The sequence below is a fragment of the Balaenoptera borealis genome, assembly GCF_965194805.1.
Source record: "Balaenoptera borealis genome assembly, chromosome: 5".
Classification (NCBI taxonomy): domain Eukaryota; kingdom Metazoa; phylum Chordata; class Mammalia; order Artiodactyla; family Balaenopteridae; genus Balaenoptera; species Balaenoptera borealis.
Window position 1 is genome coordinate 116406760 of NC_138862.1, and position 13907 is coordinate 116420666.

The 13907-nt window shown below is 44.1% G+C and overlaps 1 long non-coding RNA gene and 1 pseudogene across 2 annotated transcripts in view; one reads left to right on the forward strand and one right to left on the reverse strand.

Annotated features, from left to right (window-relative positions):
* Positions 1-13907, forward strand: part of LOC309629909 (anaphase-promoting complex subunit 7 pseudogene) — a 176951-nt pseudogene that overhangs the window by 63549 nt on the left and 99495 nt on the right. Inside the window, exons 3-5 of the transcript XR_014249500.1 lie at positions 2135-2198; positions 4049-4274; positions 13146-13343. The product of XR_014249500.1 is annotated as an anaphase-promoting complex subunit 7 pseudogene (transcript). The remainder of the gene's footprint in view (positions 1-2134; positions 2199-4048; positions 4275-13145; positions 13344-13907) is intronic.
* LOC309629954 lies at positions 170-2128 on the reverse strand. Its single transcript, XR_014245323.1, has 2 exons — positions 1548-2128; positions 170-670 (listed from the first exon to the last, which is right to left on the reverse strand). It is a non-coding gene; the product is annotated as an uncharacterized lncRNA (long non-coding RNA).

The following is a 13907-nucleotide window of genomic DNA, read 5'->3' on the forward strand; positions in this document are numbered from 1 at the left end:
TGCATCCATGTCACAATTACAGATGTTGAAGAGGGCTAGTTTGTCTTGGATGCACACTCTGACATTTTGTAAGCATTTTGGATTTGGTTCACATGGGAAGCTGTCAATTACTGCCATAAAACCAATCTTTCTTAACTAGAAATACACTTAGAAACTCCATTTCTGACACTTTCAGGAATTTTCTTAGCATTTTACCAAGAAATATCACTTACTTGGAAAGGAAAACAACTCCCATATTTTCCGTTATAAATGACCCTTTGCCACGCGAGGAAGCACATGCATACACCGGTCCAACGCTGCTGGGCTCTGTGTACAGCACGGGGGCCAGTGAGCCCACTGCAAGCCCAGGCTCAGCCCAATGGGGGACCAGTTGGAGGTAAGGTGGGGCATTCTGGACTTCACCTTTCTGTTCCGGTAATACTGCTATGCCTTGTCCCAGTGACCAAACTTCAGTTGGTCCCTGGGGCCTTCCCTTGTCTCCTTCTTCTTGGCCCAATGCCCTCTTCTGATGCCCTTCTTACAGGATCCTTCCAGATGTAGTGCAAAGCAGTGAAAAGGGCACTGGCCTCGAAGTCAGATGGTCCCAGGTTAGGTTTCCATGCTAGGATCCGTCACACTGGTTTGTGACCTTGGGGATGTTTCTTTAGCCTCTGATCCTTGATTTCCTCACCTGTGAAATAGGGATAAAATAACTAATATGTAGAGTTGTTGTGAGGACTGAAGGAGATGGTATTTGTCTAACGTCAAACACAATACTTGGCATGTAATAGGTGTCCATAAGTCAGAGTTCTCCCTCTTGGTTACACTTTGGAATCACAGGGAGCAGTTTTTAAAAATACCCATGCTCAAGACCCATGACCCAGGATTTGACTTAATTGTCAATTTTTAGAAGCTCCCCATGTGAATCTAATATACAGCCAGGATCATACACCCACTATTATAAATGTTTCTCTCTCTCTTCCTTGCTTCTCCAGTTCCTTATAGAAATGAAAATTTAATCATGAATAATCTAGAACATTTCTATTTCTGGAGTCTGACTCAGGACATGGTACCCCAGGTTCACAATCTTTGTGACGTATTTAAATTATTCCCTGGTACATGGTTACTATAACTGCACATGTTGAATTCCTTCCAGTGTGTCTAACATTTTAAAACATTTGTTAACATATTTAAATCTCAACTAATCTTAATTTATCCCTATGAGATAAGTTATATTATTGTCCCCATTATACAGAGTAAGAAACTGAGTCATGAATATACATTCATTTTTTTCAACAAATATTTATTGCATGCCGTAATTATGTGCCAGCCACTGCCTCTAGGTGATACGTCAAAGGGATACTTCTAGTTGAATGAGCTTGCCTGAGTCACAACATTTTAAGAAAGAAAGGAAGCCCAGACTTAACCCCAGACTGCCTGACTCAAAGTGCACTTTCCACTACAGCTCTTTGCCACACAGCGGAACTTCTCAGCCCAGTAGCAGGCACCAGAAGGGGTTCTTATTTATTCATCCATTCATCCCTCACCCTCCAGCGGGTGCTACTCACATCGTACTCTGCCTGAATGGTGCTCCCGGGAGTTGTGGAAGCCAGCGGCTTCTATCACTGCCATTCCACAGATAGGGAGCCAAGGCACACTGAGGGTCTTAGGATCACAATGCTAATAAGTGCCTCCCAAGCCTCAGGCTGGTTTGCCAGCTTCCAGAGGACAAGGTGTCCATCTTCTGTGTGGGCCATTGCCTTATATGCTGTAAGCGTTTGAGCCACATTAAACAACAGCTGAGCAATGCCTGGCAGGGCCCTCCTGACAGAGTCAGTGCCCTGAGGGAGTAGGACAGGTAGTGAGTCTCATTGTGGATTCCAAGCGCATGCCAACCCTAAGCATGTGGCGACTGTGCGTCTCCATGATTATATTTAGCTTGTATTGCATCACATACTCAACCAAACATATTAAAACACTACCTGCATCCAAAGAACTAAACATACAAAAAGACAGAGAGAAAAGGGAATGAATGTGTCAGGAGGAAGAGAGTGAGTCTCTTCTTTCCATGCTGTTTTGGAGTTCTGGTTTGTCCTGAGAGTTGATATCAGGTACTGAATCAATACTTAATGCTTTTTGTTTTTCTTACTGGTAGGTACAGTGGAAAGACATGGCCTTGAGAGGCTGATAATGTGGTTCTCTCTTCACTGATTTCTCAGGTACATTGACCTGGGGGCAGCCAGCAGCCTTGATCGGGTGAGGCCAGCCTCATTCAGAAAGTCTAGAACGCCGGTTCCCCAACTGTAGCGTGTATCAGAATGATCCAGAGAGCTTGTTAAGACACGTATTGCTGGGCCTTATTCCCAGAGTTTGTAACTTATTTGCATTTCTAACAAGTTCCCAGGTGATGGTGTTGCTGCCTGTCTGGGGACCACACTTCTAGAACTTCTGGTCTCCAAGGACAAGATAGTTCCATGGATGCTAGAAGGGGCCCAATCTAAGACTAAAAGGCAAGGGGAAGCAGGGGAAGGGTTCACTATTTATGTAGAAAACGAGCTGGCCTGCACATAGACTATTTCTGGATGGTTATAAAATACCACGAACAATTGTCGCCAGGGGGCAGGGGGCAGGGCACTGAGGGTCGGGGGTGCTATGTGGATTGTTCTCTGGGTCTGTCCCCAACCCCAAGAACACCTCAGCTCATTTTCCTTTCTCTCCTCTGTTCCTTTCAGAGAGCCTGCCCTCCACAGCCGCCATCATCCAGTTCCCCTTGATGGTTGGTTGACTTCCTCTTAGATTTGGCCAATGGGAGGCACCAGCAGGAGATCTGAGGGTGGGAAGAGGGAAAGACAGAGCGATTTCTTCCATGCTCTCTCCCCGCTTTGGTGCATTGTCTGGAACACAACTAGTCCCAGCTCTCACTGGGCTCCACTAACAACATTTCCTTCTTTGGCTGTTGCTAGTCTTCACGTCCCTTTTTTAATCCCCTTAACCCTACCCACAGCTCTGTGAGTGGCCCCTTTATTAACGTCTCTGAATTTGAGTCTTCTGAAGGTAAATTTTGTTTCCTGACTCAGAAAAATGGGAAACTTATTAGTTACTGTGTATCTTTTTCTATCATTTAAATGTTTTGCCATGTGCCTATAATATCTGTTCAAAAAATACAAATATTAAGAAATAAATCATAGAAATGAAAATTCAATCTTGAATAATCTAGATCAGTAGGTTCCAAAGAGAACCACAGAAGAATTGGTCTACCTCAGTACCTAATGTTCTCTCATCTTGTTTGGCTTTAATCAGATGCCAGCAAGGAATCATTATTTATATTCTTAGACATCCCAGCCCTGTCAGTATAGCTAAGGTGAAAGCTATACTGGGCAAGGACAAGGACTGCAGCTGACGTCTCTTTGCAATGCACATGGTATCTGAGTAGCCAGGGTATAATACGGTTGCAAGAAACTTTCAGCTTGGGAATCACATACGCTAAATTCAAATCACATCTATGCTACTTGGTTGTTTTGATTCCATGAGTCTCCTGTCCCTCCTAGGTCCCTAAAGGGGACTCATCACGTCACTCAAAGGGTCTGTACTCTTTGGACATGGCCTCCTGGATGACATAAACATTAATACTTTTACATTCTCTCATGACCCTAAGAAGCAGAACATTAAACCCTTAGCTGTCTTCATTCCCATATATGTACACAGCATACCCTTACCCCATGCCCAAGTCACACCCCTACTGGCTGGAGGAGGGGTGGTCCAGGGGTCGAGCTTGGGAAAAGGCTTGGACCTAAGGCACTGAGACTTAGAGGGCACAAAAATTGTAAATAATGATTTTGAAAGCTTAACATCTATTTAGCAAGAGTAATGGTTTAAAGTGGAAAGCCGCCAGATGGTGTGCACTGTTAATAATGCCCATCTGTTTGTCCCAGGTGACAAAATGTCTCCTTATAGCTCTGGGGATCAGGTACGGGGTGAGGCAGGTTGAAGTGCATGTTGCTTAAAATAATACTATATAACATTTTTATATAACCATATTAAAAAAACCTTGAATGTTAATTTATTTTAGGTGACAGAATATCTGTTGCATCCAGAAGACCATGTCAGAACTTCCTGCTTCACACACAAGCCTGCCTCTGGGAGCATGCAAATGCCTCGCTGTAGATAGGGCTGCCTGTCTCCAGTGCTGCACTGGGTCACTCCTGACTTGCTCTGGTTCTGGTGACCTTGGCTCGTGAGCCTCTTCACCTTGACCTGGCTTCCTGACAAGGGCCTCAGGTGCTCTTGCATCAAAGGTCAGTTTGCTCCTGCTTCTCCACCTTGACCCTGCAAACTCTCCCCACCGGTGTCACAGCTGCAGATTAACAGGGGTTCCCTCCTTCCTCCTCGGTTCCTCAAGACCAGGTCACCTGGATGCCCAGCCTGAATGCTCTGGCGGGAGAGGGGACTAGACACTGAGCAGCTTCCTAAAATCTCTGAGGTGCAGCTTCTCCACCTGTAATGATACTTCACTGAGGGGTTACAGTGAAGACTGATGCAAAGCATCGGTGGAGGGTGGTGATGAGGGCAGAGCAGGGCAACCCGCAACCACAGCCCTGGTGCGGTCTGCTCGCTATATTCATACCCCGAGCACACTCCTTCCCTTGCTCTCTGTCTCACCTGCAATGAACACCCTCCCCTTGCTCACCACAAAGCTCCAACTCAATGCATCCCCTGTAGGAAGCCTCTTTACTATTCACACCCACAGGGATTTCCAGAATCCCTATAGGCATAGCATCCACCTAACTATGCTTTGCCTTATGCTGCACTCAGTTATCTTCACCTGTGCTTGTCTCTCAGATAGGATAGAAAACTCTGGAGAGCCATGTCTTCTGTGTCTTTACACCTTCTCGCATGGTGTGTCTGACCCAGAGTTGAGAGGACAGGGCGAGTTTAATTATTTCTACTCACTGTGTAATGCATCTTGTCCTATTATTTCAGTAGTCCTCAACCCTCACAATGCACTAGAATCACCTGGGAAACTTTAAAGATACGCAGATTCTCAGGCTCATTTCACTAGGTCTAGAAAGGAGCCAGCTTTGAATGTATGTTTAAAACCTCCCCCAGTGGGCTTCCCTGGTGGCGCAGTGGTTAAGAATCCACCTGCCGATGCAGGGGACACGGGTTCGAGCTCTGGTCGGGGACGATCCCACATGCTGTGGAGCAACTAAGCCCGTGCACCACAACTACTGAGCCTGCGCTCTAGAGCCTGCGAGCCACAACTGCTGAGCCCGAATGCCACAACTACTGAGCCCACGCACCGCAACTGCTGAGCCCGCGTGCTACAACTACTGAAGCCCATGCTCCTAGAGCTCGTGCTCCGCAACAAGAGAAGCCACTGCAGTGAGAAGCCTGCGCACCGGAATGAAGAGTAGCCCCCGCTCGCCACAACTAGAGAAAGCCTGTGCACAGCAACAAAGACACAGTGCAGCCAAAAAAGAAAAAAAAGAAAGAAAAACCCTCCCGCAGTGAGTTTAACTAAGGTGCAGCTCAGAGCACTGTGTGAACCAGGATGACTTTGTCCTCAGCTGTACTGAATTCCCCTGCCACTTCAATTTGTCTGCTGGCTGCACTTTCTCCGTTTTAATATTTCAAATTATATCTTACAAGTTAAATTGCAACCCTCAGCTCCTTTTTGATATAATGTACAAGGAATCATCTTTAAGGCAAGTGAAAACTTTCTGCCATTACCTCATTGGGCAGAGAGTCAAGCTGTAAAAAACCAGCCGAGTAATTTCTTCAAACTGAGACTTTCATTAATCAGTGAGCCGTCCTCCAAGCACCTGTGTGAAGCCAGGCGGTCACCATTTGTAACATTCTGCTTCCTTCCCCCAAATAAACCAGACAGGAGAGCTAGCAATCAACAAAGACCGAAGGTACTTTTACCTATTGGGGTCACCAATAAGTAATGATAAAAGAATAGGAAGGGGCTTCCCTGGTGGCGCAGTGGTTAGGAATCTGCCTGCCAACGCAGGGGACACGGGTTCGAGCCCTGGTCTGGGAAGATCCCACATGCCGCGGAGCGGCTGAGCCCGTGCACCACAACTACTGAGCCTGAGCTCTGGAGCCCGCGAGCCACAACTACTGAAGCCCGCATGCCTAGAGCCCGTGCTCCGCAACGAGAGAAGCCACCGCAGTGAGAGGCCTGCACGCCGCAACAAAGAGTGGCCCCCACTCGCCTCAATTAGAGAAAGCCCGCGCACAGCAACAAAGACCCAATGCAGCCAAAAATAAATAAATAAATACATACATACATAAATTTATAAAAATAAAAAAGAATAGGTAAAGAGGGAAAAAACAAGAATGATGAATTAATGAGGCTATTATGACAAAATGATTTAATGGCAAATACGTGAAAGTGAGTTAATGAGGCTTTGATGGCATTTACAAGTTTCATTTCCCTTGAGTATCTCAGTGAATTCAATATCTCCTGAAAAACTTTTAAGAATATTCTATTTTGAAGACTTTCTGCTAACAAGACAGGAAAAACAGCCTAGAGAAATATTTTTCTCATTCACTTCTTCCTGGTTTACTGCAGTTTTAATTACAGGTAAAATGAAACAATGAGGTAAAAAGGAAAAAAAAGCTATAATCCACAGAACTCTTAAGGAGCCAAGGTGATTTTAAATGAATATTTTTGTAAGATGGTTAAAAAAAAGAAAAAAAGGAAACTGTGAGGCAGTGTACACTATATTAATGGAACTGTCTCTAAGTTATGTTTTTCAAAAATTTCCACCAGGCATCAATAAGTTTTTAAATATTGTCAGATTCATTTTCTTAACAGTTGCTTTAAAGGGAACTTTGTTTATCTGTTCAGAACTAAGAGAGCTGTTATACTTTTTATAAACTGTGGAGCTGCTTTACTGAGGATCTATTACTTCAACCTTGTCTCTGCAATATACAGTTAAACTAAGCTCTAGAATTAAATAATTTCCTTCTGCATCTACCCAGTTATTTTTTTCATAAGCAAAATTTTCATTATTCATGAATCTTTGGTATTGAATGGGTTACTTTTTCCTTGGAAATCATTTCAGGACATTGTTTTTATTAAAATTTGCCATTTTTCTTCTACAGAGAAGCCCACTAGGTGACACACACTGCTCATACACACAGAACTTTCACTCGTCTTAATTCTTCCCTCTAAAAGATAAACAGAGGCCAAGGATAACCAACATTGAACAAATCATCCAATATGAAGGAAAGTGACCCCAAAACAAATATACAGGCTAAAGGAATGTAGATCAATGAGAGACGATGAAGAGAGCAGAAGAAAATGTTGAAACAATTAGAATTCACAGCCTCCAGGAGAAGAGAGGAGCTATTGCACACATTAAAAAAAAAAAAAAATCAAACCTGGGAAAAAGGAAGAAGACCAGGGGAAAGCAACATGGGCTAGAATGGTTGCCTTCAAGGAAGAAATGGGTCTTAAAGCTTCTTTACATGTTAGCAGTGAGCGTTCCATAGTGCAGGGACTGTATAATCAAAGGTGTGGAATCAGGAATAAGCAGTGTGTCTCAAGGACAGAAAAGTCGCTCTGATTGAGATTAGACTGAGAGTAAGGATAAATGTCGACCAGTTGTGGGAAATAAGACTGGATAAGTAAGATGAAGCCACACTGATGAGGGCTTTGACATGAGGATTTTGGATTTGGTTCCATAGGCAATAGGTACACTGTAGCTGGGGGTGAGGAGATGGGGTGGATGTGAGGTTGGGAGCTGGGCTATCGAATTGCAGTTTCCATAGGCTTCTTCAGTTTAGTGAGGGGGTGGAGAGAGAGAAGTCAGAAAGATAGCTTAAAGCTTATAGGAAACATCCAAAAGCTAAGTGATGTTATCTTAAAATAAAAATTTACATCTAATACAATTTTTAAAAGAAACAGAAAACTGGGTATTTGCCTCCATACTCTCTTGTTTGATTCTAACTAATACCCTGAGTTAATTTTTTAAATAGCATTTCAAAAAAAAGCGTCATGACAATAATTATTGCGAGATCACTGATGAGTGTTGTCTCTGGAAAAAAACTCCTCTCTACACAGGAATGGTTATGATTCTGCCACTGCTTGGGAAAAAATTTGAACAGCACTTTTATGCTTTACTTACATAGAGAAGCATTAGAACATAGTGGTCTGGGTTCAAATTCTACCTATGCCATGTTAAAGAAGTCATTTAACCTTCCTAAGCCTCAGTTTCTTTATCTGTAAAATGGGGATAATGATGATTAGAAAAATATCTGTCACATAATCAATGTTAACTGTTATTATCCTGTGAGGTATATGTTATGTTTATAGACTCATTAGAATATTGGCTGATTAGAGCTAATTTATATTAGAAAGAATATCGTCATTTATTGTAGTGGTAAACGAAGAGTTAAAGGATGTTGTAAGTAACAATTAAGTAATGAACAATGAGAAACGTAATCAAAGGCACCATCTAAGGACAAAGCGCCATTCTTTGGTTTTGCATCTATTGTAACTGTAGTATTATTAATAGTAATAAAGTGCTTGGTTTCTATAGAACCCAGGACTTGGAAACAAAGCCAAGTGACATATGTATATATTTATTTAATGGTGGGAGACCCGGCACATTTGGCGACAGGCATGGTGTTCCACTCAGCGGGATGAAATGTGTGCCTCACGCCAGCTTCTTTAGAGGGACTGTTATTCATCACAGCTGTAATGTTCCCTTCAGAAAGCTCCCGCCAGAATGGAAAAGGGGCACTGGCAATTTATATACAAAAGCCAACCCACGTTTGGCTTTGCAAATTCACTGGGAAAACTGTATGCAGTCTGTTAGTTATTCATGGACATGCTCTGGTTTCTGATGGAAGTGCTGTGGTTTCGTTTGTTATCATCACAGTAAAATTAGAAAGCAGCAAAGAAAAATTAAAGGACTGGCATGTAGACATCTTCTAGCCAACAAATCGCTATGCATAAGTTTTCATGGTTCAGTTGCCATGTAAAAATAGTCATAATTCACACAGCGCTGTGTTTGGAGTGTGCAAACTGGCCTTTGCCCTGACTGTTCGGCCCTGTCCCCACCTTCCTTTATATAGTCATCCTCTGCCTTAGGAATACTCAGCATGCCCTGAAGAACTACTAAGGGTTTGGGTTGCACTAACAAACACCCTGCCTCTCACAGCAGTGTCTTTTTAGAACATCTCTTAACAGCTAATGAAATGGTGTGACTGAAAATATAAATGTGCAAATTGCTTCACAGCTGAACCTTGATTCAAAAGGAATATTATTTCCAGTTAACCTTTCAACCAGAAGAGTTTCCCACCCCTTAGTTAGATAGGTGCCTAAATCTAGACACCAAGATTTCTCCCCAAATAACATACTATTTAACATCCGCAGAGAGATGATATGCTGTTCTAAAAGCACATTCACATCTACTGTCACGACTGATCTTCACAAGAAGTGTGAGAGGGAGACAAGCATCACAATGTCCATTTTACAGATACAAACACCAAAATCCAGGAAAGTGAACTACTTTGCCCTAAATTTCGCAGCTAGGAGGGGCAGAAGTAAGGTTTGAATCCAGGGCCCAGTAAAGGGTCCAACGCTTATGCCACTTTCCTGAAATGTGTTTGCAAGGGAAATAGGACTTTGTCTCCTATTATGATGAGTTAAATCTTAATTTATTTAAATGATAAAGATTAAGAATACATAGTTTCTTTTAGTCCCAGCCAGAAAAGCAAACATGATACTGGAATGCTTAGGTATGGAACATATAAGAAATGTGATGCTGTCATTTTGTTGACTGATTTTTTCCCATGGGATCAGTTCTGTACTCATTTTAGTTCAAACAACCTAGAACTGGGCAACCGCTATGTAGCAAGCAATGTACTAGACATTGAAGACACAAAGGGTTAAATTCCAGCCTTTGTCTCAATAGTCCTTTGTAGAGACAGACAAGCAAAAAGATAATACCTCACAGTATTCTAAATGCTGTGATAGAGAGGTGCACACAGGCTGCTAGGGGAGGGGTTGGGTGTGTCAATTAAGAAAGATTTTCTGGGGGCTTCCCTGGTGGTGCAGTGGTTGAGAATCTGCCTGACAATGCAGGGGACATGGGTTCGAGCCCTGGTCTGGGAAGATCCCACATGCCGCGGAGCAACTAGGCCCATGCGCCACAACTACTGAGCCTACGCGTCTGGAGCCTGTGCTCCGCAACAAGAGAGGCCACGATAGTGAGAGGCCCGCGCACCGCGATGAAGAGTGGCCCCCACTCGCCGCAACTAGAGAAAGCCCTCGCACAGAAACGAAGGGCCAACACAGCCATAAATAAATAAATAAATAATAAATTTATTAAAAAAAAACAAAAAACGAAAGATTTTCTGCAGAAGGAAACATATAAGATTAGTTTTGAAGGATGAATAGGAGTTCTCCAAGCAGAGAAGAGGGGAAAGGCATTCCAGTAATGTTCAGAGACATAGAGATAGAAGACAACAGGAGTAAATACAGTTTCTGCTGACAGACACAGGAAAGGAGGGGCACTTTAAAGGGGAATAGCATGTAATCATAAAGTTCGCATTGTGCTCGCCATGTGCCAGGCTTCCAAGCACTTTACGTGTACAAACACATTTAATCCTCACACCCACCCTGGGAGGTAGGTGAATTTATCATCCCCAGTTTCGCAAACAGACAACTGAAGCAAAAAAGATTAAGCAACCTGGCCAATAGTCCATGGCCCATGCTTTCAACACCGTGCTATACTGCCTTTCAAAAATGTGTGCATATAGCAGAGAAAGGGGGGAGAGGGAGAGGGAGAGGGAGAACACGGGAAGCTTCCAGAGAAACAGAGATGAGAAAAATTTTGGAAAATTTATAAATGTTAGAAAAAAATTAAACCAATAGAGGGGTTTTATTCTGGAAAAGTGGGGCAAGAAGGCAGATGAAGAAAATGAAACTCAATATTATTAAGGAGACTACAAATTAAACTCAAGTAAGAATTTTCTACTGGTTAGAAGTAAGGCACATCAGACCTGCATCGCGTAGGGGGCTTGTCAACGAACCTTCCTGCAGGGTCTGCTCCTCATAAATGTTTTGAGTAGTTAGAACCCTGCCAGGTTATTAGGGCAGCACATGAGGAAGGCACATGAGTTTATTGGAATGCATGAGCCCTTTGAGTACAGATGTTCAGTAAATATTGATAACAAATCATAGTTAGCTCTACAACTAAGGTTAGTAAAATTAATTGGAAACACTTTCAATGTTACCATAGTTGCTATGACTCATGGCTAACAGGTGAAAATTCAATAAGTAAAGTTTTACCCTTTTTCTCACTTTTAAGAACGTTAGTGTAGATAAGTTGTCACTAGCTAATAAGAAGTTCAAATTTACAGTCTACTTCTGTCAAGGAAGAAAGAACTTTGTGATATGTATTCTAATTGCTAATCTTGCCATCATTTTATCTTATTTTTTCAATGCTAATTTCCTCTCCATATTCACTATTTCCTTTTAAACAATTTTACTGCACTCTAGGTATCTTTGAAAATGCCCACAAATTCTTTTGCAATGAGGTAAGGTATAATTAAATACATACATAAACCAGATGTTACTTGAAGACCCCTTGGAGGGTTAGTTAAAATTAGTTTACCTCTGATTGGAGGACCTCAAAGAATTCCCATGATTTCCACACTCTTGTGGGCCACATCAATTCAGGCCCATTTATTCACTTTTCTACTCATTCTTTCAACAAGCATTTACTGACCACCTACTACATCCCAGGCATCATTGCAGGCAATCGCATCACAGCCATAGGCAAGCCCCTGTCCCAGAGGAATTTACATCCTAGTAGGTGAGAGGCAGGCAAAGAAGTAAACAAGAATAAAAGAAAAACGTGCAAGAAAAGATAGTTTCAGGGAGCGAAAAGTTTGATAAAGAAAATGAGACAGGGCGGTGTGAGGCCCTGTGATGCAGTGGATTTCCCCTGGGGGGTCAGGGAAGTCCCTCCTGAAAGGTGACCTCTGACTGGGACCCAGATGGCTAGCTGGGTGGCCTGCCTGTCTTGGGGAGGAATTGCGGGCAAAGACAACCACCAGGGCCAAGGCTCTGAGGTCGGGCCGAGCTGGACGTGTTGAGGCAGATGCAGGGAGGCTGTGTAGCTGAGGTTCACTGCACTCAGGAGAGGGGCTGGTGATGAAGATGAGTGGCCAGCTGGGGCCAGGTCACGACAGGCTTTGTGAAAGGCAAAGGGAGACGAGAGTTTATTCTTAGTCGTGGTCTGAAGGCATCTGCTTTATGGTTTTTAAAGACCACTGTTTCTGTTTGGTAGAAAGAAGTTGGCAGAGAAGCAGGAGACCCATTAGGGGGATCTTGCAATTGTCCGGGGGACAGAGAGTGGCCCTGGAACTACAAGGTATTGGGCACCAGGATAGAAGTACAGTGGATGCTTGAACAACACGGGTTTGAACTGTGCAGGTTCACTTATATGTGGATTATTTTCAGTAGTAAATATTACAGTACTACATGATCTGCTGTTAGTTGAATCCGTGGATGCAGAATCACGGATGTGGAAGAACCTCGTATACAGAGGGCTGATTATATGCGAATTTTCCGCTGCGTGGAGGGTGGGTGTCCCTAACCTAGGTACTGTCAACTGTAGATGGAGGCGGGTTCAGTTTTAGAGACGCTGAGAGAGAGGCAAACCTCCCTCCTCAATCCCCCACCCACTCCCCTTGCTGACTTCTGCAAGAAATTCAATTGCACCAAAACTGTAACTTTTGGAATTTTACTTAAGATTTAAGGAGCCAGAGGGAAGGGCTCACTTTGGGGAACGTAGGGGCATCTTTGATAGGGCCCCCTTTGTCACTCTGCCCCCCTTTAAGGGTCTGTGGTGCCCACCCATGAGCCCTCCTCTCTATGCAAATCCTCTGGCACTTTTAATCCGGTCCCCACTGCCAGCTGCCACAGAGGGAGCAAGACCCTTTGCCTCAGTGCTGGTTGAAGATCTTTGCAAACCTATTAAATGAGATGGAAATCCACCCACAGTCCGCATTAAATATTAGTTACATGTGAGTTGACTTGTGGTTGACTAGGTGATATGCTCTTATGGTTTGTAAGCATTTCATTAGACATTTATTTTTAGTTTATGGTTTTATTTTTCTGTAATCAATTTTCTTTTCAGGCCTTGAACATTCTGTGGGCCATTACAAAGCTCACATCCTCTGTGCCCGTGGGGCTTCGTGATTCAAGCGGCCGTGACCAGGCCTGTCTGGGTGCAGGCTCACCGGCAATGTGGTGAGTGACCGTCTCCTCGTGACTGCACATGCACACGGAAGTACAAACTGCAGTGTCAACAGGCTTCCGGGACCCCGCCCATGAGGTAAACACACGTTTCCCCACACACCTGTTACAACAGGACTTCCTGGGCCATCCACCTTCCTCTTACTCACAGGTTCTTCTCCACTCCACACTTCTCCACTCCCTGGAATTTGGGCCTAGAAGGGTCAACTCAGAGCTTGAGGTAGTAGAAATTCTGGGCCCTGAATTTTCCATGGCTGACTAGGGGTGACAGCATGGCCGCCACTCAGAAGCCCCTGAGGTCAGAGACGGGAGCTGAGGGTGGAGCGCAGGCTGGGCAGAGAGAGGAACAGCTGAGAGAAAGGATTCAGGACCCCCCCAGGTACAGGAGTCTTGGGGCGAAGAGATGGAGACAAAGCCGGGAGGAGAGGGAGAAAGTGGAGGGGGCAGGACCACAGTGCAGGGCCGAGGCTGGGAAGCTGCTGGGAGGACAGGCCGACTCCCGGCGGATTCCAGAAGGCAGCCTCATCTCCTTGGCTCTAGCAGGCACTGCAGTTTGTGTGTCAGCAATCACACAGCTCACCTGGGCCCACCCTTCCCGGCGTCATTCCCACGCCTGTCCTCCCCAACTTCTTTGTCCAGCTCC